The sequence below is a fragment of the Oratosquilla oratoria genome, chromosome 43 (assembly GCF_046742065.1).
Source record: "Oratosquilla oratoria isolate Oo_2021 chromosome 43, ASM4674206v1, whole genome shotgun sequence".
Taxonomy (NCBI): domain Eukaryota; kingdom Metazoa; phylum Arthropoda; class Malacostraca; order Stomatopoda; family Squillidae; genus Oratosquilla; species Oratosquilla oratoria.
Genome location: NC_134819.1, coordinates 20,812,874 through 20,813,220, shown reverse-complemented (window position 1 = coordinate 20,813,220; position 347 = coordinate 20,812,874).

Sequence of the window (347 nt, the reverse complement as noted above, 5' to 3'; positions counted from 1 at the left end):
CCATCAATTTGACTTGGTTATAAGTAAAGTACTAGGATCAATCAATAATAGCCAATAGAATCAGATATCACACTGAGAAACATTTTGATTTGTGACTCAGAGCATGTGTTCATCAAGAATAGGTCACTGGAACTAATCTTCTATATCTTTACATATACAAGGTGTCAGATAACGATGTTTCGATGTTGTTTACCTCGCCTTCAGCAAAAGATTCGACAAGGTGCCCCACCCACCAGATAACACGTTTTTAGAGAAAACTGAGTGCGGGAGAGACTTGGGAGTGCTAGTGAGTCCTGACCTTAAATCCAGGAAACAGTGCATTTGCCCCACAAACAGAGCTAACAGAA